The 24,402-nt window shown below is 50.5% G+C and overlaps 2 long non-coding RNA genes across 2 annotated transcripts; both read right to left on the reverse strand.

Moving 5' to 3' along the window:
• Positions 1-7,876: 7,876 nt before the first annotated feature.
• LOC144302421 (uncharacterized) lies at positions 7,877-14,071 on the reverse strand. Its single transcript, XR_013369277.1, has 2 exons — positions 13,921-14,071; positions 7,877-11,398 (listed from the first exon to the last, which is right to left on the reverse strand). It is a non-coding gene; the product is annotated as an uncharacterized LOC144302421 (long non-coding RNA).
• Positions 14,072-14,618: 547 nt separating this feature from the next.
• On the reverse strand, positions 14,619-22,158 carry LOC144302422 (uncharacterized). Its single transcript, XR_013369278.1, has 4 exons — positions 21,902-22,158; positions 15,496-15,649; positions 14,856-15,114; positions 14,619-14,726 (listed from the first exon to the last, which is right to left on the reverse strand). It is a non-coding gene; the product is annotated as an uncharacterized LOC144302422 (long non-coding RNA).
• Between the last annotated feature and the right edge of the window lie 2,244 nt (positions 22,159-24,402).

The raw sequence follows: 24,402 nt of genomic DNA on the forward strand, positions 1-24,402 counted from the left end.
CAAGGAAGCTTTCACCACAAAAGAAAGACCGGGAAACTCAATTCTATGTCACAGAGTTAAAGAATATGGATTTCAATATGATGTCAGAAAAAATATTCAGAAGCACAATTATAAAGCTACTGGTGGCTCCGGAAAAGAAGCTTAAAGGACTCTAGAGTCTTCATTACTGCAGAATTCATATCTAATTAGTCCGAAATTAAAAATAGATTAAATGAGATGAAATCGAAACTGGAGGACCTAACTGCTAGGGTTAATGAGGTGGAGGAGAGAGTGAATGACATAGAAGACAAGTTGATGGTAGGAAGGAAGCTGAGGAAATAAGAGGAAAGCAATTCAGAGACCATGAGGAAAGGCTAAAGGAAATAAACAAAAGCCTTACAAAGAAGAATTTATGTATAATTGGCATTCCAGAAGAGGCTGAGAGGGAGAGGGGACCAAAATGTATATTTGAACAAATCATAGCTGAGAACTTCCCTAATCTGGGGAAGCAAATAGGCATTCATAGCCAAAAGAGAGAGAGAGGACCTGCCCCCAAATCAATAAAAACTGTTCAACACCTCGACTTTTAATAGTGAAACTTGCAAATTTCAAAGAGAAAGAGAAAATCCTTAAAGCAGCACGAGACAAATGATTCTTAACTTATATGGGGAGAAATATCAGATTAACAGTAGGCCTCTCCACAGAGACCTACCTGGGAGTCCAGAAAGGGCTGGCATGATCTATTCAGGTTATTACATGAGAAGAACATGCAGCCAAGAATACTTTATCTAGCAAGTCTGTCATTGAGAATAGAAGGAGCAATAAAGAGCTACCAGCCGAGGCAGAAACTGAAAGAATATGTAGTTTGCAAGAAATAACTCTGTAAAACAAAAAGGAAATCCAAAGAAACAATGAACAAAACAGGGCCTAAACAGGTAATACGATGACGCTAAATTCAAATCTTTCAATACTTACTCTGGACCACTCTCTTTCACCATACACAAAGATAAACTCAAAATGGATGAAAGATCTAAATGTGAGACAAGATTCTATCAAAATCCTAGAGGAGAACACAAGCAATAACCTTTTGAACTTGGCCACAGTAACTTCTTGCAAGATACATCCACGAAGCCAAAAGAAACAAAAGCAAAAATGAACTATTGGGACTTCATCAAGATAAGAAGCTTTTGCACAGCAATGGATACAGTCAACAAAACTAAAAGACAACCTATAGAATGGGAGAAGATATTTGCAAATGTGTATCAGATAAAGGACTAGCATGCAAGACCTATAAAAAACTTATTCAACAAACAGCAAAGAAACAAACAATCCAATCATGAAATGGGAAAAAGACATGAAGAGAAATCTCACAGAGGAAGACATAGACGTGGACAACGAGCACATGAGAAAATGATCGGCATCACTTGCCATCAGGGAAATACAAATCAAAACCACAATGAGATACCACCTCACACCAGTGAGAATGGGGAAAATTAACAAGGCAGGAAACCACAAATGTTGGAGAGGATGCGGAGAAAAGGGGCCCCTGTTGCACTGTTGGTGGGAATGTGCAGCCACTCTGGAAAACTGTGTGGAGGTTCCTCAAAGAGTTAAAAATAGACCTGCCCTACGACCCAGCAATTGCACTGTTGGGGATTTACCCCAAAGATACAGATGCAATGAAACGCTGGGACACCTACACCCCGATGTTTCTAGCAGCAATGTCCACAATAGCCAAACTGTGGAAGAAGCCTCGGTATCCATCGAAAAGATGAATGGATAAAGAAGATGTGGTTTATGTATACAATGGAATATTCCTCAGCCGTTAGAATTGGCAAACACCCACCATTTGGTTCGACGTGGATGGAACTGGAGGGAATTATGCTGAGTGAAATAAGTCAGTCATAAAAGGACAAACATTATATGGTGTCATTCATTTGGGGAATATAAATAATAGTGAAAGGGAATAGAGGGGAAGGGAGAAGAAATTGGTAGGAAATATCAGAAAGGCAGACAGAACATGGAAGACTCCTAACGCTGGGAAACGAACAAGGGGAGGTGGAAGGGGAGGAGGGCGTGGGGGTGGGGGTGACTGGGTGGCGGGCACTGCGGGGGGCACTTGACGGGATGAGTACTGGGTGTTAGTCTGTATGTTGGCCAATTGAACACCAATAAAAAATAAATTTATTATTTTAAAAATAAATAAATATTTAAGGAAAAAAATTTTGGGAAGACCACAAATATGTGGAGATTAAACAACACCCTAATAGAGAATGAATGAGGCTACAGGAAATTAAAGGAGAAATTTTAAAAAATATTTGGAAACAAATTAAACTGAAAATATATTTATCCAAACCTCTGGGATGCATTAAAAGCAGTCCCAAGAAGGAATTACATAGCAATACAGGCCTTCCTCAAGACGCAAGAAAAGTCTCAAATACACAACCTCATCGTATATCTAAAGGAGCTAGAAAAGGCAAGCTAACAAAGCATAAAGCCTGCAGGAGAAGGGAAATAATAAAGTTGAGAGCACAAATACACAATTAGAAATAACAAAACACTAGAATGGAATAACGAAACGAAGAGCTGGTACTTCAAACTAACTAATAAAATGGAGCAAACCCGAGCCAGACTTATCAACAAAAAGAGACAGGACCTGAATAAATAAAATCCCAAATGACAGAGGGGATAGCTACACCACAAAGGAAAACAATTAAAAGAGAATACGATGAAAAACTATATGCCAGCACACTGGGAGACCTGAAAGACATGGACAAATCCTTAGAAATGGACACACTACCAAAACTGAAATAGGAAGAAATAGAAATGTGAACAGACCCATAACTATCAAAGACATTGGATCAGCAAGGCACCTGGGTGGCTTAGTGGGTGAGCATCTGCCTTTGGTTCAGGTCATGATCCCGGGATCCTGGATCAAGTCCCACATCAGGTTCTCCCATAGGAGACTGCTTCTGCATGTACCTCTGCCTCCCTCTCTGTGTTTCTCATGAATAAATAAATAAATAAAATCTTTTAATGCAATCCCTATCAACATAGCAATAGCATTTTTTTTCACAGAGTTGCAATAAATAATACTAAAATTTCTATAGAACCACAAAAGGTTGAAAAAAGTTAAAGCGGTGTTGGAAAAGAAAACTAAAGCTGGGCCATCACGATTTTAGACTTCAAGTTATATTACAGAGCTCTAGTGATCAAAAAAGTATGGTGCAGGCACAAGAAGATGACACGCAGATCAATAGAACAGAATGGAAAACTGAAACACGATACAAACCTGTAACTCTATGCTCAATTAATCTTCAACAAAGCAGGAAAGAATATGCATTGGCAAAAAGACAGTCTCTTCAACAAACGGTGTTGGGAAACCTAGACAGCCACATGCAGAAGACTGAAATTGGATCACTTTCATACACCGTATGCCAAAAATAAATTCAAAATGGATTAAAGACCTAAATGTGAGATTTGAAACCATAAAAAGAAGAAATGATAAACAGTAATATCCTTAACATTGGTCATTGGATCTTTCTAGATATGCCTCTGAAGCAAGGGAAACAAAAGCAAAACTAAACTATTGGGATTTCATCAAGTCGAAACGGTTCTGTACAATGAAGGAAACAACCAAAGCTACAAGGCAATATACAAAATGAGAAAAGATATTTGTAAATGACATATCCAAAAAAGACTTAGTTTCCAAAATATATAAAGCAAATATAAATCTCAGCATCCTAAATACAAATGACCCAATTAAAAATGGGCAGAAGACACGAAATGACATGTTCTCTAAAAGACATCCAGATAGCCACCAGACACAGGAAAAGACACTCAACATCACCCATCATCAGGGAAATGCAAATCAAAACCACAATGAGATATCACTTGACACTTGTTATAATGGGTAAAATTAACAGCACAAGAAAGAACAGGTATTGGTGAGGATGGGGAGAAAGGAGAACCCTCTTACTTGCTGGTAGGAATTCAAACAGGTGCAGCCTGTTGCATACTGTGGAAAACACTATGGGGATTCCTCTAGAAGTTAAAAATAGAACTACCCTACGATTCAGACATTTCACAACTAGGTATTTAACCATAGGATACAAAAGTACAGATTCGAATGGGGACATGCAGCCCAATGTTACAGCAGCATTATCAACAAGAGCTAGCCAAATTATGAACACAGCCCAGGTGTCCATCGACAGGTGAATGGGCAGAAAAGATGTGGTCAATATACACACTGCGGTATCACTCAGTCATCAGAAAGGATGAAATGAAGCCATTTACAATGATGTGGAAAAAGCGACTAAAATTATGGTAACTGAAATAAGTCAGAGAAAGACAAATACCATAGGACTGCATTCATATGTGGATTTTAAGAAACAAAACAAACTGGCAAAGGGGAGGGATGAGACAAGCAAACAAGAAACACATTCTTTTTTTTTAATAAATTAATTTTTTATTGGTGTTCATTTACCAACATACAGAATAACACCCAGTGCTCATCCCGTCAAGTGTCCCCTTCAGTGCCCATCACCCACTCACCCCCACCCCCTGCCCTCCTCCCCTTCCACCACCCCTAATTCGTTTCCCAGAGTTAGGAGTCTTTATGTTCTGTCTCCCTTTCTGATATTTCCCACACATTTCTTCTCCCTTCCCTTATATTCCCTTTCACTATTATTTATATTCCCCAAATGAATGAGAACATACACTGTTTGTCCTTCTCCGATTGACTTACTTCACTCAGCATAATACCCTCCAGTTCCATCCACGTTGAAGAAAATGGTGGGTATTTGTCATTTCTAATGGCTGAGTAATATTCCATTGTATACATAAACCACATCTTCTTTATCCATTCATCTTTCAATGGACAGACACCCAGGCTCCTTCCATAGTTTGGCTATTGTGGACATTGCTGCTATAAACATCGGGGTGCAGGTGTCCCAGCAAAGAAACACATTCTTAAACATAGAGGAGAAACTAATAAATACCAGAGGAAGGTGAGTGGGGAATGGGTAAGGGGGATGGGATGACGGAGGGCACCGGAGATGAGTACCAGGCATTGGATCCAAGGGTTGAATCAATCTCTTGTACACCTGAAACTAATATTATACCGTGTGAACAAACAGGAATTCAAGTAAAACTTTAAAATAACAATTGTTAGTATTGATGATACCGGTGCACACAACAGATAAAACGAGTAAGGAAAATGAAAATCCAAATAGATCATATTTAGAACCTTATATCCCCTCCTTACCTCACCTCAGGAGATGCCTGCCAGGTCTATTCTCACGCCAGCTGAAGCCTGGAGTCTGATTCTCTGGGGAGGCCTCTGAATGGATGGATGCCAAGGACAAACTCTAACCAAAACACTTTAACCCACTGAAGATACTAGGAGTTCCAGTGCCAGACACATGCCCAGATCCCATCTCTACCTGTGTACAGACCCTAATCCTAACCCTAACCTTAATCCTAATTATCACCTAGCCTAACACTGGACTTACCACTAACTGAATACAAAACGCCGAACACTAGCCCCTAATCCATACACCTAACAATGACTCCAACCATATCACTAACCCCAACCCTAATCCTAACCCCTATCCCCCACCCTAAAACCTGAAACGTAACCCTAACCTTTAACCCTAACCCTACCTGTATGGTAACCCACCCCAAATCCAGACCTAACCCATTCACTAGCCGAATGCAAACCCCTAACCATAACCCTGCCCAAATGCCCTAACCATAACCCTAACCAATAAATCTTAAACCCCATTCCTAAACTCAAACCCTCCCCCTAACCGAAACCTCTAACCTAAACCCCTATCCCAAATGTAGCACTAACTCTAAACTAACACCTAACTCCTAAACCAACCCCAATCCTAAACCTAACGCTAACCCTAAACACTAACCCTAACCCCTAACTCTAAACACTAACCATAACCCTAACCCTCACCTTAACCCTACCGTTACCCTAACCCCTTACCCTAACCCCTAACCCTACCCTTACCCCCTAAGTCTAACATTAACACTAACTTATCCCTTACCTTATGGTTTTGAAGAGTCCCTGATGATGTCAGCCAGGACCTGACCAATGCCTCCAGAAGCCTCCACAGCGGATCCTGAAACCCCAATTTCTGTAGGCATGTCGGGCCCTACATCAGCCCCCATACTCATTACCACTGGTCCTGAGGATGCCAGGGCTGCTTTCAGAGTGGCCGCACCCCCACGTGCTCCCCAAGCCTCCCCAGCAAGGCAGCTCCTGTTCCTGCAGGTGGACAAGGCCCCCTGCACCTGCCAACCCCCTGGGGCAGCGCCTGCGCTCTGGCGCCCCGTGCAGGGTGTTCAGGCACCGCAGGAGCCCTGCAGGAGGTGGGGTCCTCACTGCCAGGGCCCCACCTGCCTCCTTCCTGGCTCCAGCTGAGTCCTGGAAGCTTTGCAATGGCTCACAGACATGCGCTACAATATCCCGGCCCCTCCAGAATTACTTAAGGAACAACGAATTGGAACCCATAGGATATGAAATGAAATGAAATGTGGGCAAAACTTTTACAACTTCCACCAAATGTCACTCAACATTGTATGTAAACTTAAAACACACAGCTATCAAAACAGCAAAAAGACGACATAAAATCTATGAGACCTTGAGTGTGGTGGTGCGTTTTAACACACAACACCAAAGACGATCCAGAAAAGAAAAAAACATAATGTGAACTTTACAAATTTAAAACTGCTACTCTGTGAAAGACATTGCCCAGGGAACCTAGAGACCACTCACAAACTGAATATTTGTTCAAATATTTGAAAATATGTGTTCAAAACACACATCTGATATTCAAATTCTTTACTTTTTATTCAATCTACACAAAACCTCATAACAGTAAGAACACAGATAACTTAGTTAACAATGGGTGAATATCTGAGCAGACACCTGGGACAAAGATGATACGCAGATAATAAGCAAGCCTACAAAAGTACGCTCTACATCCTCCAGCATTAGGAAGTTCCCAATGTGAACAACAGTGAGATGGTGCTACACACCTTTTAGAAATGCTATATTTTTTCATTTTTTATACCTTTTCTTTTTTATTATAAATTTACTTTTTATTGGTGTTCAATTTGCCAAATACAGAATAACACCCAGTGCTCATCCCGTCAAGTGCCCACCTCAGTGCCCGTCACCCAGTCACCCCCACCCCCACCACCTCCCCTTCCACCACCCCTAGTTCATTCCCCAGAGTTAGGAGTCTTTCATGTTCTGTCTCCCTTTCTGATATTTCCCACTCATTTTCTCTCCTTTCCCCTTTTATTCCCTTCCACCTTTTTTGATATTCCCCAAATGAATGAGACCATATAATGTTTGTCCTTCTCCGATTGACTTATTTTTTCAATTTTTCTTATTTGACAGAGAGTGAGCAAGCAAGTAGGGGTAGAGGTAGGCAGAGGGAGACAGAAGCAGACTCCCCCAGAGCAGGAGCCCTATGGTGGCTCGATCCAAGGACCCAGGGATCATGACCTGAGCCAAAGGCAGACACTTAAGCAACTAAGCCACACAAGCGTCGGAGCAGCTGAGCCACCCAGGCGCCCCTAGAAATGTTAAACCTCTCAAAATGAGGATACTAGTTGCTGGAGGGTGGCATATGACAGGAAAGCTCCTTCATGCTGCGGATAAAAATATGGTTGCTTTGGAAGATAGTTTAACAACTTTTTCCAAGGCTAAATAAATCTCACCTGAAGTTCTGGCAGGCACACTTCTAGTATCTAGACAACTGCTTGGAAAAAACAGTTTCCACACAGTTTTTCTAGAATCTTACATTCACTCCTGGGAAAGAGTTTAGCAGTTTTGTCCAAAAAAAGTTTTGCATACAATTAACACATAATTCAGCAATAGCACTCCTGGGAATTTATTCCAGAGAAATGAAAATTTAAAAAAAAAGCATTTACACAGCCATTATACATATGAAAGCACCTCTGCAGAGATGATAAAGATTTCTCAAATGTCTTCAATGTTGATTTTTAAAAGATTTGAGAGAGCATGCAGTGAGAGGGGCAGAGGGTAAGGGAGACTCTGAAGCAGATTCCCCCTGCTGCCGGGGCCGAGCCCCACCTGAGGCTCCACACCACAACCTCAGTTCCTGAACTGAGCCATAATCAAGAGTAGATGTTTAGCTGACTGAACCACCCAGGAGCCCCTCAAATGTTCTTAAGTGCAAAATCCATGCTGTGAACCCTTGGGGGTGGGAGGATGGCTGGGACACCCAGTCTACCTAGAAGGGTGGGAGGCCTGGAGGGCCTGAAGGTGGGAACTAAGGATGTGGGAGGGTGCCTGCAACCCCTTCCCATCCGGCGTGAGACAGGACCTCCCCACGCACCCTTGGCCTTCAGGGTGCCGGGCTTAGTGCTGACTGGACCCCCGACCTACAGTGATGACACGGGACCCCATTGTGGGCGGAACTGTGCCGCCCCAGGGTTCCACTGCTGCCTGGCGCTACTCTGCATTCTCAGGCAGTGGGAGGCACTCGTGCTCTGGATCTGGCTCACAGTGCCCGAACTATCCCACTCTCCTCAGTACCCCAGTGTATAAAGTGTAGGTACTCACACAGAGACAGGTCACAGGTGAGTAGAGTTTCTCCCTGCACACCTCTGTTCACTGTGGCACCTGAGGGTCCCAGTAGGGGTGCTGGCATCCTGGGTTGGGGTGAGAATGCACTGACCCCCGTGTGATGCCAATGAGGCAGCTCCTGGAGCCGTTCCACCGCTCCATGGGGTCAGAGCTGCCTCCCTGCTGCCCCAGGCCAGGGAAGGAGGCTTCCGTCAGGGCTAGGGCAGCTCATCCGAGACCCCTACTCCACTGTGAGCCCTCTTCTGTGCAGGGGAGACTCAAGCCATGACCTTTTCAGCCTGTCCTAGGTACATGACCCCGACATGTGATGACCAATCCCCCCACCCTGTGGTCCGGGGTGGACGATCTGGGCTCTCTGGGTCCTTCTGGTCTATGAGCAGGCTTGCTCTTCACATACTAGAACATGGGGGCAGCCCCGGTGGCCCAGTGGTTTAGCACGACCTTCAGTCCAGGGTGTGATCCTGGAGACCCGGGATCGAGTCCCACATCGGGCTCCCTGCATGGAGCCTGCTTCTCCCTCTGCCTGTGTCTCTGCCTCTCTGTGTGTGTCTCTCATGATAAATAAAATCTTTAAAAAAAATAAAAACTAGAACATGGAGGCCCTCGTCCCCCCCCCACCCTGATCCTCCCTCAGGCTATTCACAAAACACTGTATACAGGGTGTGTAGTTTGTTCACACTTTTGCTGGCATAAGTTGTTAATTTTTATGAAGTCCAGTTCATTCCTTTTTCCCTTTGGTCATTGTGCTTGTCGAATCTAACAAAAACCTTCAGTGTGCCCCAAGGCCACAGGAACACTCACTGGAAGGCCCATCCACCACCATCTGGGCACCAGCCCTGAGTTGGGAGACGTCACCCCAAGCATCAGGTCAGCACCCCTAGCCTCCTGGGCTCCCTTGTGCTCCTAGTAAGGGGTTGGGAGAGCTCTGTCCTCTGAGCATGACGGCATGTCCTAGGACACTGGCTGGGAAGGTGGACTGTAGGTGGGCGAGCTATAGACAGTCAGTGCCCGTGGTGATCCTCTAGCCCAGCATGTCCCCCTGGGAGCTATGGTGTTGTCTCCACACTCCGGTCAGACAGATGGCGACCTGCCCGCAGGGAGCACACAGACACATGCGTGCTCTGAAGGTTTTCATGCGGTGTCATCCTTGGATATGTTTGGTTTGTAGCACCAGGCAAGAGGACCTAGAGACCCTGCTAGCCTTGGAAAGGGCTGGTATCATAGCCGATCACCATCAGCTGAGGCCCAGACAAGTACCATAAATGCTAGAGAACCCACTTGAGGTGGGGACCCCTCCTGCAAGGGCAGGTGAATCCCAGGAATGGATCAGAGGCAAGCATGACAGGTCAGTCCAGACAAGGACCACAGTCACCAGGAACAAATGAGATGCTGGGGATGGACCCGGGCATCAGGAGCAAGTGAGGGTCCATCCTGGATCTTAGACACCAGTAGCCGATGAACCCAGGTGGGAATCACAGTCACCAGGTCCCCATGAGGCACAGGTGGTTGTATACTTAGGTATATGGCAGCTGGTATGGCCCAAATGGTATCATAAGCAGTAACACCAATTATGTACCAGGTGAGGATCATAGCAGAGTCCAGGCAATGAGAACCAAGTGGGTGTTGTTGCCAGTAGGAGCAGGTAAGGCCAGGTGGGGATCAAGTCCTCAGGTGCTCCAGATGTCCAGATGCATAGCTAGCCAATGGAGGTGAGACCCAATCAGGGATCTGAATCTAAGCTGAGAAGTGAGGGCCCAAGCAGAGATGAAAATCAGAGGAGCAGAGCCTGATGCCCCCATCAGGCCTGGAGACAGCTGGCCGGGGGCATCAGAACCAGGTGAGGCCCAGGAGGGGATCAGAGCCAAGGATGAGCCTGGTCAGCCCAGACAAGGACCATAGTCACTAGGAATATGTGAGGCCCTGGGGACGGACCAGGGCATCAGTAGAAGTGAGGGTCCATCTTGGCTCCTGGTGATTGGTAGCCAATGAGCCCAGGTGGGGACCACGGTCACCAGGTCTAGGTGATGCTCATGTGGGGACCGGCCACCAGATCAGGTCAGGCCCAGGTGGGGATCATCTCTGGTAAAGCAGATAAGGCTGTCAGGCTGCTCCCATTGGGCAAACAGGCCCTTCTTCTCATGCCCCGCGAATCTGAGAGGGTCCTGATCTCCCTCAGGATTCCGGGGAGAGGAGATATTCTGTTCCCTCCTTTCCCCATGTCCCTGGCACAGATAGGTCCCCACCATGGGTTCTGTTCTGTTTCAGGCATTCTGAGTATAGTCTCCACGGGATCCTTGGGATGATGCTGACCTGTCACCGTGGAATGTCACAGACAATCAGCCTTCTGCACCCCTTCATCCATCTCAGGAGGGGGTTTGCATTTGTAGGAACGCCTCTCTGGAGGCTGGCTCATACCCCCTGGTCAGGACCTCGTTCCCTGGAGCCCTCTGAAGGCGATGTCTTCGCTGGGCTGGAGCTGAGAGACCCAGGAGACAAACCAAGGAAGTGGGTAGGAAGGGAGCTTGGCCTGGGAGCCGACCCCTGGGCACTCAGAGAAGTGGCCTCCATACCTGCTGTGGGGAGGGCCAGGTGTGTGCCTCCTGAATTGGGTTGGTGGGTGTCCTGTCCTTCAGCAAGGACTCCAGAGATGAGGGGCTCTGGGATGATAGCCTGCTTTCTATAGGAGGATGGTCTGGTCTGGAGCGAATTGGAGAGGTGCTCCTCACTCACACCCCCAGGCCAGGGCTCCGACAGTCCTGAAGGTTTCTGCGGGGCTGCCAGTAGATGCTGGGGACAAAGCAAGGTCAGGGAGGGAGTTTGGGCAGCAGAGGAAGGGGTTGACCAAATTGTGCAGGAAGAGGGAAGAGGAGGAGGAGGAGGAGGCCATCATGGGTTGAAAACAAGAGAGGGAGAAGAGCCCTGTGGCCTTGGTTGGAGGGGAGGAGGCTGCTGGGTCGACGGCACCACAGCAACCCCATGAATGCTGGAGACTCCATTTGGGGCCAGCGGGGCTGCCCCTGGTCCTCTCAGCCCTGCTCTCTGCCCAGTGGCTGCTTGGATGGGTCAGGCGTGGGTCGTGCTCAGCAGCTCTGACAAGACAAGTGGTACATGGGCCAGAGTAGCAGAGGTGACAGCAAGAGGGGTGGAGTCAGGAGACAGCCGGGAGGACACCCAGGGTGCAGGGGGAGGCGGGCTGGAAGCTGGGAAGGCAGGGGGCCTCTGCCGAACAGTCAAGTGGGCACCTAGGCCACGCTGACAGTTCTCAGGCTGGTCCATCTCAGTGGCAGGGCACCTCCTGGGGGCTCTGAAAGGGTCCCGCCTAGCCTACCACCAGCAACAACCTTTCTCGGACCCCCCACAACCCTGTCCCAGCACCCCAGAGGCAGCGGGCAGCCCCTGCCTTCCCTCCAAGTGCCGTGGGCTCAGACCTGGGGGACTGTGGGGCCGAGCCTGGGCCTCAGGGCTCTGTGCCTCTGCCTTCCTGGAAGAAGGACTTGCCCGGCCCCAGGCCCCGAGGCCAAGGTGGGAGCCAGTCTTGGGCACTGGGCAGGTTTGGGAGTGGGTGTGGGGCCAAATGTCCACAGACCCTGTCCTCCAGGACATCCCCAGGGGTATCTCCCCAAACGCCCTGTCCCAGCGCCTCCCAGGCTGCCAGAACTCACCCCAGACCCCAAGCCGGGGTTTGGGAAGGGCTCTGTGCCTTCCTGGCTCGCTCCTCTGAGTCCCCGCAGGGTGACTGGACGAGGTAATGTGCGTCCACCTCCCAGGGTTAGAGGCTCATCTGCTGCCCCTGTATGTCCTTTTCCAGAAACAACACCAGCAAACCTGGCGAGCCAACAAGTGGCTAACCATGCTCAGGAAATGGGGCCACTACCAGCAAGCAAGAAGGTGGGGCACCGCGTGCCCCCCAAGGGCATTCTGTCTTGAAGAAGCTGGGGGCCGCCCAGAGCTGCCTCCTGCCCTGTCCGTGGGAGATTTCCCTGTCCGGGAAGAGTCTGCTGCCAGAGGCAAAGCCTCCACAGGTCCAAAGTTTGAGGCATGGGGAGCGTCAGTTCAAGGCCACAAAACCCTGCTCCTTATGGATGACGAGGCCCAGCTCTAGGGAGGCCCAGCCTCTCTGTAGACACCGTGTAGCTGAAGCCACAATCTTCTCGATGCCTCCCTTTCTCTGAGCTCTGAGGTGCCGCCCTGGACCTGACTCCCGACGCTGCCTTCCCTTCTGCTGCTGTGTAGTAAGTTTTCAAGGGGGTCCCGCCCGAGCTGCACGTACAGGTGTGTTGCGTTTGCTGGAGATCCAGAAGGTTAAATCTCCAGGGACTGAGACTCAGCAGATGGCCTGCCCCACTTTACCCACTGTACTCCACATCCTGCGGTCTGTTTCCAGCTGCGCTCAACACCTCTTTCCCCATCTACTCTTGGGTGTGAATGTGTGGAAAACCACATCCTCTGCCTCAGAGGCTGGCCTCACTGCTATCTGGCCGGACTGCAGGCACATCTGTACTAGGCCGAGGGCAAGGTGTGGGTAGCCAGTCTTCCACATCGAGAACAGCTACGTAGCATCTGCCCTCTGTCCCCTCCTGGCTGGAGGAAAAGAGGAGCTCAGGCTAGCACCTCGAGGTTCTCCTCTGACCCCTGACGAGACGCGTCAGAGGACCGCCGAGGCATGCCACCTGAAGTGGCATGCACCAACCGAGAGTCTTTCAGAGACTCTTCCTATATCTCCCTGAAGGCTACCTTACACCTCCCATCCCAGCAAGCGCTTTGTGCAGAACTAAGGCAGAAAGCCCTGCCGTTCCCTGATGCCCAGGCGTTCCCTGACACCTCTCCCTCACCTGGATTAGGGCCTGTAATCCAGGCTGATTAGGTTATCCACACAACGTGTGTGGCTCCTAGGCAGGACCCGTTGTTGCTCCACGGTCCAGAGGACCAGGGCAGCATCATATCTGTCTCCACACACAAGACAGCAAGCCCACACACAGTAACGGCATCTTGTGGGCCTACTCAATGGATAATAGGGCTGAGCTCTTGAAGCCCTGACACTTTGGCTTCTCTGTAGAGAGGGCAACTTGGACATATTCCCTCGCTGGTCTGGTTACCATGTCTACAAGCATGTGTGTTAACCACCCATTGAGTTTGGAAATTCTTCCTTTGGACGGGTTCTCACTGGCATGGTCAACACTATGCCCCTGGTGCCTCTGCTCCACACTCCGTGGTTAACCCCCCAAGAAGTTCATGTCTCTCCGACAACATCTAAGGGCTACCGTCCCTTCCACAGAAAACAACGCCCGTGACACATGGTAAAAACTCACCTGAATTCTGGCTTCTGGAATGCCTGTTCTTCTGGCTGGGCTCTCCCTCATAGCAATGCCAGGAAACCGCTCCTCCTCAAAGGCTTGAAGGAAGATACTGGTTTGTGATGCAGAAATGGATGTCAGTTTTTTCCTGCCTTCCTTCGGGACTCGACCTAAAGAGAAAACAGTGTTGGAGAGGAGGGCTTGAACGCCAGTAGCACAGCCAGTGTGGAGATAGAAGTGGGTGTCAGGGTATATGTGGTGGTGTGTGACAGTGTGTGAGTGCATGTGACTGTGTGTGTGTGTGTGTGTGTGTGTGAGAGAGAGAGGGAGAGAGAGAGAGAGTGCACTTTTCTCTCTGTTCTCTGACTTCATAGCCTCCCTTCCCTGAGGCCAAGAGCCAGAGTCTGAACCCACCCCTGGAGCCAGCCTTTGGATAACAATGGTGAGTCGATAGAAGAAGACGCCTCTGTCCTGACTAGCAGGTTCAGGACAGGAAGACGCAGATCCTTCCTGGCCCAGAAACAGCCTCCCTGCTGCCTGCCCAACAATGGCAGGTGGGGTGTCGCCATCCTCGGTCACGAGGGTGGCTGGAACATGAGAGCAGAGATGGTGCCCTTCCTGAGGATTTTGCTACTCCTCAGTAAGCACACAGAGACACATTCCTGTGTCAAGGAGTGGCTCAGGAGGGGACACTTCTTGGATGCTGGGGAGTCACCTGGAGGCTCTTCCTGTCCACGCAGTGGCCCTTCTCCTTGGCGGATTGTGGAGCCCAGTCAGCGGCTCTGCCTTCGCTGTCTCCTTCGCTGGTTTTGGCACCAGACCTAAGGGGCAAAAGAAGAAGCAATGGCCAGGTAACACGGGAGGGCAGCTTAGCCCACACACATGCAGGGACTCGAGGACCCAAGACCAACTAACACCCCACTGAAAGCCAGAGCTGGCTTATTGCCTACATTGTTACATGTATTTGCATGGCCCTTTGGTGTACAAGGAAGAAGGCGTTGGTCTCCCCTGAGGAGCGTAAACTGTAGGTAAACACACAATGGATGGTGTTGGCAGAAAAGTCATTTCTTCTTTGGTCATCTGCATGGACAGATGATGGGGTTCCTGCTGCAGTCCCCTGAGGGAGCTGAGGAGACTTTGACACAAGAAGACGCTGGAAATGGGTGTCATTCTCATCACAATTGGACCCTTGTGCAGGCTTCCTCTCCCCTGGAGGCAAAAGACAAAATTGTCGTCCTGGATCGGCACCTATTTCTCTCTATGTGTCTCTTCCCCTTCCGTGTAGGAGGAGTCATAGGGTTTCATGGGGGAAAAGTGATTGGCCAGGACACAGGATCTCTGGGGACAGTCAGCCCATGGGCATGAACCCGTCGTCAGGCCTCAGGCTTTGGGCCCCAGTGTTCCCTCATCCAGTGAATGAAGGCCTCGGAAGGAACTCCAAGGGCAAGGGCTCCTAGGGCCCACAGATTCCCATGCCATAGGTTCTGAGCTCCCCAGGTGACCATGCAGAAGGACGGGCAATGTCCTAGCCCCGTGTGTGTGTGTGCCTCCTCCCCCAGAGACCATGAGAGAAGTATTGGGTCTGCCAACCTGGATTCTGGACTCAGGTATGGCCAGTTCTTGGGCCAGGTGTTCTCTGGCAGCGATCCAGGGTAAGGGTTCTCCTGGAAGAATGCTTGCAGGGCCCCCTTCTGGCTTGCTGTCAACTCGTGCCTCCTTCGACAAGGTCCTCGTAGAAGTGGACCTGTGTGGGGAAGAGGGCAGCCACAGGAGGAAGGCATTCAGAGGAGCATTGACTGGCGATGTGCTCTCAGCACTCCCCTTTGTGGGGTGTCGAAAATGTCCCCGTATAGGGATGATCTTCCCTTTGCCACTCATGGTCCCACCTAAGCCTGAGGGGGCTGTTCCACAGGACACAGGCAGTTCTGCATCTGCCCTTGGGAATGGGTGATCGTCAGGGATCTAGGGAAAGGGAAGCCTTGAGCTAGTTATGTGATTCCAGGCCAAGGCTTGGAGAAGACCCTGAGTGGAGATCCTGGTGGGGGTCAGGGTCGAGGAGGGGGCGGGGGAAGGGTGAAAAGCCCATTGGGAAAACCAAAGAGGACCACATGTCCACGAGGAAACATGAAGAGAATATGTGAAAACCCATGCCCTTGGGATCCCTGGGTGGCGCAGCGGTTTGGCGCCTGCCTTTGGCCCAGGGCGCGATCCTGGAGACCCGGGATCAAGTCCCACATCGGGCTCCCGGTGCATGGAGCCTGCTTCTCTCTCTGCCTATGTCTCTGCCCCTCTCTCACTGTGTGACTATCATAAATAAATAAATAAAATTAAAAAAAAAAGAAAACCCATGCCCTTGGTGAGTCCATTGAGGTGAAAGTTCTACAGTCGTGAACCTATCAAAGGAAGTGATCCACCTTGACCTGCTCTCTGCACCCCAAGATCCAGTTGGTGGCCTTACAGAAGCGGGACTCCTGCTGGGAATCTCGGCCCAGTCCAGGGTTCCCTCCACGCAGCCCTATGCAAGCCCCTCTCCAGCCCCCTTGCCCAGACACCATGGGAGCTCTGCCCTCCCACAGTGTCCCACCCATCAAGGCCATCACTTCTCCTTTCCTGAAACCCAGAAAGTCCTCAGAGACCTTGGGGCATCCCAGCAAGGGCCCACATAAACAAAAAAGTAATGGACCGCGGAGGCAGACTTAGGGAACACAGTCACTTATTAAAACAATAACACTCATATCATAGGAGACTCAGAAGATGAAGAGAGAGAAAAAGGGGCACAAGTTTTATTTGAACAAATTACATAAACTTTTCTAATGTGAGGAAGGACCCAGACACTGAAACCAGGAGCACAGAGAACTCCCACTAATTTCAACAAAAGCCAACCATCGCCAAGGTACATCAGAGTCATATTCACTAAATACACATGCAAGGTTAGAATCCTGAAAGTGGTGGGGTAGTGACAGTCCTTAACCTACAAGGGAAGACAAATCCAGACAACAGATCTGCCCACACACACTTCGCAGTTCAGAAAGTAGTGGAAGGAAATATTCGATATACTGAATGGGAAAAGTATGCAGCCACGAATTCTTTATACAACAAGGCTGTCATTCAGGATAGAAAGAGGGATTAAGAGTTTCTCAGGCAGGCAACAAATAAAGGAGTTCATGACCACTAAACCAGTCTGGCAAGAAATTTTTAAGGGGGACTCCTCTAGTGAGGAAAAAAAAAAAAAAAAAGACACCAAAAACAACAAAGACTAGAAAGGACCAGAGAACTTCACCAGAAACACCGACTCTACTGGTAACACCAAGGCACTCAATTCATAACTTTCAAAAATCACTCTGAATGTAGATGGACCAAAAGCCCCAATCAAATGATATAAGGTATCAGAGCGGATTAAAAAACAAATACGGGATGTCTGGGTGGTTCAGAAATTGAGTGTCTTTATTTTTTTTCATAATAAATTTATTTTTATTGGTATTGAATTTGCCAACATACAGCATAACACCTAGTGCTCATCCCGTCAAGTGCCCCCCTCAGTGCTTGCCACCCAGTCAACCCCACCCCCCGCCTTTCTCCCCTTCCACCACCCCTAGTTTGTTTCCTAGAGTTAGGAGTCTTCCATGTACTGGAGGGTATTATGCTGAGTGAAATAAGTCAATCGGAGAAGGACAAATATTATATGGTCTCATTCATTTGGGGAATGAGACCAAATAACAGTGAAAGGAATAGAGGGGAAGGGAGAAGAAATGGGACAGAAATATCAGAAAGGGAGACAGAACATGGAGTGTCTGCCTTTAGTTCAGGGCATGATGCCAGTGTCAGGGACATCGGGCTCCTTTTGTGAAACCTGCTTCTCCATCTGCCTATGTCTCTGCCTCTCTCTCTCTCTCTCCCAGGAATAAATAAATAAAATATTTTAAAAATCCATCAATATACTGCCTACAAGTGCCTAACTTTATTTTTATTCTTCTTAATAATAAATTTATTTTTTATTGGTGTTCAATTTGCCAACATACAGAATAACACCCAGTGCTCATCCCGTCAAGTGCCCCCCTCAGTGCCCGTCACCCATTCACCCCCACTCCCTGCCCTCCTCCCCTTCCACCACCCCTAGTTCATTTCTCAGAGTTAGGAGTCTTTATGTTCTGTCTCCCTTTCTGAAGGGAAGGGAGAAGAAATGGGTAGGAAATTTTACTTTTTAAAAAAATGTTACTCATTTTACAGAGAGTGAGCAAGGAAGTAGGGGTAGAGGTAGGCAGAGGGAGAGAGAAGCAGGCTCCCCCCAAAGCAGGGATCCCGATGCAAGGCTCAATCCCAGGACCCAGGGATAATGACCTGAGCCAAAGCAGACGCTTAACCAACTGAGCCACGCAGGCACCCCAGCAACTGAGCCACCCAGGAGCCCCTGGAAAGGCTAAAGTCCCAAAAAGGAGGATACTAGTTGCTGGAGGGTGATATATGACAGGAACGCTCCTTCATGCTGCGGATATAAATACGGTTGCTTTGGAAGAGAGTTTAGCAGTTTTTTTCCAAGGCTCTATTAATCTCACCTGAGGGTCCAACACTCACACTTCTAGAATCCAGACATCTGCTTTGAAAACAGGTTCCACACAGTTTTTGTAAAATCTAACAATCACTCCTGGGAAAGAGTTTAGCAGTTTTATAAAAAAAAAAATATTTTGCATACAATTACCACGTAATTCAGCAGAGTGCTCCTGGGGATTTATTCCAGAGAAATGAAAATTAAAAAAAAAAGTATTACATAGCCATTACATATTTGAAGGCACCTCTGCAGAGATGATAAAGATTTCTCAAATGTCTTCAATGTTGATTTTTAAAAGATTTGAGAGAGTGTGCAGTGGGAGGGGCAGAGTGTAAGGGAGACTCTCACCACACTCCCCACCAGCCAGAACCCAAACCCTCAGGCTATTCACAAATCATTGAATTCAAGGTGGGTAGTTTGGTCACACATTTGCTGGCATAAGATTTTAATTTTGATGAAGTCCAGTTCATTGCTTTTTCCCTTTGGTCTTTCTGCTTGTGGAATCTAAGAGAAACCTTCGGTCTGCCCCAAGCCCTCAGGAACACTCTCTGGCAGGCACATCCACCGCCAAATCGGGGCCAGCCCTGGGCTTGGAAACGTCACCCCAAGCATCAGGTCAGCAGTTTCCCACAGCCTCCTGGGCCCCCTTGTGCTCCTGATAAGGGGGTGGGAGAGCTCTGTCCTCTCAGCATGACGGCATGTCCTGGGACAGTGGCTGGGAAGGTGGACTGCAGGTGGGCCAGCTACAGACAGTGAGTGCCCCTGAGTGATCCTCCAGTCCAGCATGTCCCCCTCAGAGCTATTGGGTTGTCTCCACCCTCCAGTCAGATAGATGCGGACCTGCCCACAGGGATCATGCAGACACATGTGTCCTCCGAAGGTTTTCATGCGGTGTCATCCTCGGATGTGTGTGGTTTGCAGCACCAGGCAAGAGGACTTGGAGACTGATGGCCTTGGAAAGAGCTGATATCATAGCCGAATACCATTAGCTGAAGCCCAGACAAGTACCATAGACGCTTGAGCACCCACTAGATGTGGGGACCACATCTGCAAGAGCAGGTGAGGCCCAGGAGGGAATCAGAGCCAAGCATGAGTCAGTTAAGCCCAGACAAGGACCACAGTCACCAAGAACAAATGAGATCCTGGGGACGGACCCCGGGCATCAGTAGAAGTGAGAGTCCATCTTGGCTCATAGTCATCAGTTGCCAATGAGCCCAGGTGGGGACCATGGTCACCAGGTCCAGGTGAGGCTCAGGTGGGGACCAGAGTCACCAGGTCAGGTCAGGCCCAGGTGGGGATCATCTCTGGTAGAAGCAGGTAAGGCTGTCAGGCTGCTCCCATTGGGCAGAAAGGCCCTTCCCCTCATTCCTGGCCAATCTCAGAGGGTCCTGATCTCCCTCAGGATTCAGGGGAGAGGAGCCATTCTGCTCCCTCCTTTCCCCATGTCCCTGGCACTGATCGGTCCCCTCTGTTTCAGGCATGCTGAGTATGGTCTCCAAAGGAACCTTGGGATGCTGCTGACCGGTCACTGTGGAAGGTCACGGACAATCAGAGTTTTCTGCATTGAGTTCCCTGAACACCCCTTCATCCATCTCAGGAGGCGTTGCAAAACGCCTCTCTTGAGGCTGGCACATCCCCCCAGATCAGGACCTCTTCCTCTTTGGCTCTCTGAGGGCCATGTCTGCCCTGGGCTAGAGCTGAGAGACCCAAGAAGAAAACCCTGGAAGTGGGTAGGAAGGGATCTGGGCCTGGGGTACGGCCCCTGGGCACCCAGAGGAGGGGCCTCCATGCCTGCTTTGTGGAGGACAAGGTGTCTGACTCCTGCATCAGGGTTGGTGGTCAGGGCGTGGGGGAGGAGGCCCTTGCCAGGATGGCCCCCCTGCCTGCCTGTTGCAGGAGAAGACCATGATCTTTGGGGGTCTGGGGCCTTCTCAGGCTTCTTCAATCCAGGGTTCGCCAAACTGCTGAGGTCCTAGGTGAGCATGTTATAGACAGAGCTCACCCCAAGCTGAAGAAGCACATGGCGAGTAGATGCTCCCCAGAGGCTCCATTCCCATGGCCCCAGGGCAGGGGGTGCCAGCACAGCCCTTCTGAGCTGCCCCAATTTGGTGTCAAGTTCCTCCACCTGGGGAGCCTGGGGCACCCTTGAGACTGTGCGGGGCCACTGGAAGTAGGTCCACCTGGCTCCACGGGGCCACAGCGTGGGACCTGAGCACCTCCTGCCCTTCTGCCAGGATGAGGAACTGACATGCACAGGCATTTACATCCCAAGTGGTTCCTTCAGTGTTTCATCAGTTAGGTAAGGGAACCCGAGGAACCCTGCTCCCTCATCCGGCCTCCTGACTCCAGGGAGGGCCGAGTTCAACCCTACTCTCCAGACAAGCCAGGCCAGACCTTTGGCCCAAAGGCTGAGGCTCGCAGCCCAGGCCCTGCCTCAGCTGTCCCTGCCTCAGCTCCCCCAGGGAGGCCTGGTCAGCCTGGGCTGTGGATGAGCCCTCGGGCCATTCTGCAGCCAGCCTGGGGTCCTTGTGGCATGTTGGCAGAAATGGGGGCAGAGTCTGTGCCCCCAGGTCCGTCGGTAGTGCTGGCCAGGATCAGAACCCAGAGTGGCCTGGAGCCCTGATCTCCCTGGGAGGAGTGCATGTGCAGGAGGGGCTGTGGTGCCTCCTCGGATGTAGCCCGGGGGGGTGGCAGAGGCTATGGGCAGATGGGAGACCCCAAGGGGCTCTGCTCAGGTAACTACTCTCAACCCCCACTCCCCAAAACCCCTTATCCCTGCCCTGAAGCACTGGGACACCTAATTCCTGGACATGGAGCCTGTGCTCACAGCCATGGCTTACATGATCCTCAAAGTACACAGGAGTAAGGCCCACTTACTGGGAGCCCAGGTTTGCCTGAGGCTGGGGGTGAGGGGACAGGGGTGTTGACCCCCTGCTCTGAGCAGCACCCAGGCCTGGGGACGGGGGGACGGCTGAGCAGGCGAGTTGATCAGGACTCCCTGAGTGAGCAGCAGGCAGGGCCCTCCCTTGGTCCTAGCACAGCCTCACCGAGTGGGCTCAGCTTGCACACCTTGTGCTACCGCATCTCCTGCACCAGCATGTGGAAGGTCTTCCACGCCATAGTGTGTAGGGGATGGAGGAGACTGGGGCTCAGCCTGGGTGTCTGGAGCACAAGGAACCGAGGGACCCCAGCCCCAGCTGACCCCCAAAGTCCTTTCACCACCAGGGCTGAACCCCCATGTCCTCTGTCCGCACGGGGTTCACCCCCAGTGTCCCCTCCCCCCCAGGGATACCCGCCATGTCCCTCCCAGCATAGGGCTGACCCTCAGTCCCCTCTGCATCCACAACAGCTGAGCACAAGCCCTCATGTAGAACCCACAGGCACGGTGGGCACCTGTGCTGTCCCTGGCCTCACAGGGGAAGGAAGGAGGTTTCTGCAGGACACACTCACATGGTGACCAGCAGTGCTCCTGCTTAGGATGACAGTTGGTGACAGTTAGTGTTCTGTGTCCCTGATGCTGGCTCCTCCTCCCCGGTTTTCGCCACAGGAAATGAAGGAGGAGGCCCAGGTCTCCTCCCAACACATCAAACAGATAGATCTAGATATCAGCAGAAGCTTCCCCAACCACATCACGGTCATGTTCTGGGACTACTTTGGGGTCGGGTGAGGCTGCTGGGCAAGCGGGCTTCTGGGGGCCCCAGGGGAGGCCCAAGGGCTTCTGGGTAAAGAACACAGGGTGTCTGCGGCCAGGTGGATCTGCGCTGGCAAACAAAACACTGCCATGTGGTAAAGTGCTCGGGATGACCCATGTGTTCCCGCCTGGGTCTCTGGGATGGGGAGGCCACCAGGACGGGGCCTCCAGGTGTCACTGTGTGAGCTGAACCACAAGCGGGTTTGGAGATGCCCCGTTAAGAGCAGGGCACAGGGGCAGGGGCCGTGTGGGGGCAGGAAGGGGACCTGGGGGCCGGGCAGCACCGCCACAGCTGGACCAGGACACACGGACCCAATGAGGGTCAGACAGGTGAAAGGGACACCCGCCCTCAGTGTTTTTATGTATTTCTGAATGTTGTGCATTGAATTTTAGACAATTTGCACTGCTTGTAAACATATCTAGTATGATGAGCCCCCAAATGCCATCCCCTGTCTAGCCAGGGTCCTGAGCCGACCACACAGGTCCCCAGCAGCAAGTGTGTCACAGCAAACCCCAGACCTGGGGTCGAATTTATCTATAGCTCATCTGTGTGGCCTTGTACCCTGCTGTCCTTGCCATCTGGGAGCATCCTATGGGAGCCTGGGCAGTGAGGGAGCCGTGGGAGCCTGACGTCCAAGAGGGGAGGGCTCTGAGGGGCCTCAGGAGTAGACACCCTCCATCAGGCAGTGGCTCTTGCAGGAAGTGGGCTACTGCCAGGGCACGAACCAGATCGTGGCCATCGTGCTGATATTCCTGACTGAGGAGGATGTCTTCCGGGCGCTGGCCCAGCTGATGACCTACGGGAGGCACGCCATGCAAGTTAGGGGCTGGATGGGCCGCTGGTCCGGACTACAGCTCAGAACGGCCTCCTTGCAGGGCCACTCCAGCCATGGGGCAGGAGGGGACCCCCACTTAGCCTGCCTCCCCACTGGCATGGGCACCGCTTCCCCAGGTGGCCCTTGGTTTCCTGGAGCAACGGCCACCTGCACCACCATTTGCAGACTAGTCTTGCACTCCTGCTGCTCTCTCAGCCCTGTCTCTGGTTGCCTTCTTGCCCCCAGGACCCCCCTCTAACCCAAAGCCGACCAAACCAAGTGCAGCATCTCCCCGCTCCCAGGAGACCCCATCCTGATTCCAAAGTCCCAGAGATGGCCATGCCCACCCATAAGTCTCCCCGTGGCCTATACTCCCGGTCCCTTGGTGCTGGGAACCCCAGGCCCCTCCCCATGCTGACTACCACAAACAGGCATCCCCAGGGCTCCCTCCATTGGGCAGCTTCCTCCTCAGGAGCTCCCCGAGAGGGCCGTCCATACGTGTGGCTCCCAGCTTGAGAGGCATCGAGGAAGGAGAGGCAGCCGGCACTCAGCTGGGACCCACTGTCAGACATGTAAATGTGGCCCAGTTGGACTTTCAAACTGAGCTGACCCTCCAACAGAAATTCACTGCAATGAACAAGACCAGGTTTGACCAGGAGATACCAACTATCCACCTGATGCCAGCACCTACAGTGATAAAGATTGTGGATTCCAGCCAGTTAGGTGTTAGGATGGCACAGCCCAAAGTCACAAGCTGCACAGTGAGAGATACACACACACTCCAAAATGAACAAAAATCGGAATCCCCCGCGATGTTGTCAAAGGGCAGCAGAATGGTTACATACTCGATGCTCAGGTCACTGGGGAGAATACATTGAAGATCCTGCAAATCACGACTGCACAGAGGTGTAGGAGGCATGGAGATATGTCTGCTGGGTTCTGACAGTGAGCAAGGAGCGGTAGGAAACATCTTACAGACGGTGGGCTCCCTCTTAGCAAAGGACACCAGAACCCTTCGAAGACGATACATGGTGAAATCTATCCTCTCTTTCTATTTTTGGTTTTCCCACTATTTGGTTCTTCATAATTCTATTTCAGCCTCCACCCTTCATCCAAGCCAATGACCATACAGGCTTTTTTAGGACATTGGGTCCCACAAGGAGGCACATCTTTCCCTACCAGGTTCAGAAATGATTATTGCCCAGGTTTGTGCTGATCCACCTAACTCGTGCCTTCACAGCTCTTCTCTCCTTGCAGAAGGAGAGGAAACACAGGTCTTACAATGAAAGAAGCCCACTCCCACTCGGGTGGGACTGTCACTTGTGGGGAAAGTCATCTGGGCAAAGTAGTGAAAGCGGGAGTGCGTAAGAATAGGTTGTAGGTTATCCATAGTCTGGTTCGAGTATTTTCCTGAAGCAAGCACTTACTTTCGATATCATGTTTTA

The sequence above is a fragment of the Canis aureus genome, chromosome 31 (assembly GCF_053574225.1).
Source record: "Canis aureus isolate CA01 chromosome 31, VMU_Caureus_v.1.0, whole genome shotgun sequence".
NCBI lineage: Eukaryota > Metazoa > Chordata > Mammalia > Carnivora > Canidae > Canis > Canis aureus.